This window comes from Salvelinus sp. IW2-2015, unplaced genomic scaffold, assembly GCF_002910315.2.
Source record: "Salvelinus sp. IW2-2015 unplaced genomic scaffold, ASM291031v2 Un_scaffold2498, whole genome shotgun sequence".
In the NCBI taxonomy this organism is placed as follows: domain Eukaryota; kingdom Metazoa; phylum Chordata; class Actinopteri; order Salmoniformes; family Salmonidae; genus Salvelinus; species Salvelinus sp. IW2-2015.
Window position 1 is genome coordinate 55,792 of NW_019943814.1, and position 2,773 is coordinate 58,564.

At 44.8% G+C, this 2,773-nt stretch overlaps 1 pseudogene; it reads left to right on the plus strand.

The window, feature by feature from the left end:
• LOC112074108 (ubiquitin-like modifier-activating enzyme 1) overlaps positions 1 to 2,773 on the plus strand; it is a 38,481-nt pseudogene that overhangs the window by 7,544 nt on the left and 28,164 nt on the right.

Below are 2,773 nucleotides of genomic sequence, written 5' to 3' on the forward strand. Positions count from 1 at the left end.
CCTTCAGTATCTGTGACACCACAGGGTTCTCGGACTACGTCAGGGGAGGCATCGTCTCTCAGGTCAAGATGCCCCAGAAGGTGGCCTTCGTAAGTACCAGACATTGTCCGCAATGTCAAATTCATGTAGAGGGTGGAATGTGGTGGTTCTCATTAAACCAGTCTGTTACTGTGATGTGGCAGACCGTTTACTGCCATTACATCAATGTTTAATGTTAGTGGTTACAAGCCTGGTAAAAGGTGCAGGCTGCATAACAGATCAATGGGGAAATTGTAGTATTTGACTAACCATGGTCATCTGGGACTCTTTCACCAGTAAAATAATCTCCAATGGTACATAGTCCACTATTACTTGGTGGAAGGGTTGTGTTAATTCACATGCGTCTCACCTTCTCTCTCACCTCTCCTCCTCTCTGTCTCTGTAGAAATCCTTCACCACTTCCATGGCGGAGCCAGAGTTTGTGGTGACAGACTTTGCTAAGTTTGAACGACCAGGACAGGTTCACCTGGGCTTCCAGGCTCTACACAGCTACCAGAGGAAACACAGCAGGCTGCCCAAGCCCTGGTGCCAGGTACACACACCTGTATACACACACACACCTGTATACACACACACACACACACACACCTGTATACACACACACAATGATAATCCCATCAATCAATCTTGTGAACAAGAATGAATAAATGTGTTCTACTTATTTTAGACTTCCCTGGGATGTTTCCCCAGCTGCCATTTCCTAAAGCACCGGGGAAGTTGAAAATACTTCCATTCTTGGCATCCATGCCGTTCCTCTGTGCTGGTGTGGTTTATGGAGAGGGAACAAGTCTGAACTCGTGTGTGTGTGTGTGTATATTATGGAGATTATGTAAATTTTTAATTTATCTAACCAGGTAGGCTAGTTGAGAACAAGTTCTCATTTACAACTACGACCTGGCCAAGATAAAGCAAAGCAGTTCGACACATACAACAACACAGAGTTACACATGGYATAAASAAACATACAGTCAATAATACAATATAATAATATAATAGTCTATATACAGTGTGTGCAAATGASGTAGGATAAATAGGCCATAGTGGTGAAATAATTACAATATAGCAATTAAACACTGCAGTGATAGATGTGTGCAAGTAGAGATACTGAGGTGCAAAGGAGCAAAATAAATAACAGTATGGGGATGAGGTAGTTGGATGGGCTATTTACGGATGTGCTATGTGCAGGTGCAGTGATCTGTGAGCTACTCTGACAGCTGGTGCTTAAAGCTAGTGAGGGAAATATGAGTCCAGATTCAGTGATTTTTTTTTTTGCAGTTCGTTTCAGTCATTGGCAGCAGAGAACTGTAAGGAAAGGTATGTTTAGGGTCATTGTCCTGCTGGAAGGTGAACCTCCCTCCCAGTCTCAAATCTCTGGAAGACTGAAACCGGTTTCCCTCAAGGATTTCCCTGTATTTAGCGCCATCCATCATTCCTTTCAATGCTGACCAGTTTCCCAGTCCCATAAGATGAAAAACGGTGTTCTTGGCGTGATGCGATGTTGGGTTTGCGCCAGACATAGCGTTTTCCCTGATGGCCAAAAAGCTACATTTTTGTCTGATCTGACCAGAGTACCTTCTTCCATATGTTTGGGCAGTCTCCCACATGCCTTTTGGCGAACACCAAACGTGTTTGCTTATTTTTTGTTCTTTAAGCAATGGCTTTTTTTCGTCTGGCCACTCTTCCGTAAAGCCCAGCTCTGTGGAGTGTACGGCTTAAAGTGGTCCAACGGACAGATACTCCAATCTCAGCTGTGGAGCTTTTTCATTTCACTTCACCAATTTGGACTATATTGTGTATGTCCATTACATGAAATCCACATAAAAATCTATTTAAATMACAGGTTGAAATGTAACAAAATAGGAAAAACACCAAGGGGGATGAATACTTTTGCAAGGCACTGTATAAMACATGGATTGTGTATGTGTGCCATTCAGAGGGTGAATGTGTAAGACCAAAGATTTAAGTGCCTTTGAACGGGGATATGGTAGTAGGTGCCAGGAGCACCAGTTTMTGTCAAGAACTGCAACGCTGCAGGGTTTTTCACGCTCAAGTTTTCCCGATGTGTATCAAGAACGGTTCACCACCCAAAGGACATCCAGCCATCTTGACACAACTGTGGGAAGCATTTTAGTCAACATGGGCCAGCATCTCTGTCGGAACGCTTTCGACACCTTGTAGTCATGCTTATCAATGTAATGCTTTGTGGGGTGTTCCAGGCTGATGGAGAGGAGTTGGTGTCCCTGGCTAAAGAGGTGAACGCCGCCCAGACGGGGTCAGCCAAGGTGGACGAGCTGGATGACACGCTCATTAAGAAACTAGCCTTCGTCTCCGCCGGCGACTTGGCACCAATCAACGCTTTCATTGGTGGACTGGCCGCACAGGAAGTTATGAAGGTAAGGAGCCGCTCACTTCCTGTCTACTCAAAACTTCTTTCTGCTCTATATGGTTATTGTGGCTGTACAGTATTATAACAGTATTATAACTGTGTGTGTCCTAGGCGTGTACAGGGAAGTTRATGCCCATGATGCAGTGGCTGTACTTTGACGCTCTGGAGTGTCTGTCTGAGGAAGAGGGAGGAGCCATGCTCACTGAGGAGGACTGTGCCCCTGTGAGTACATTTCACACACTCTGACATCTACCATACTCACACCTACTGAACACACAGCACACCTACTGAACACACACCTACTAAACACACACTACTGAACACACACCTCTGAACACAAACCTACTG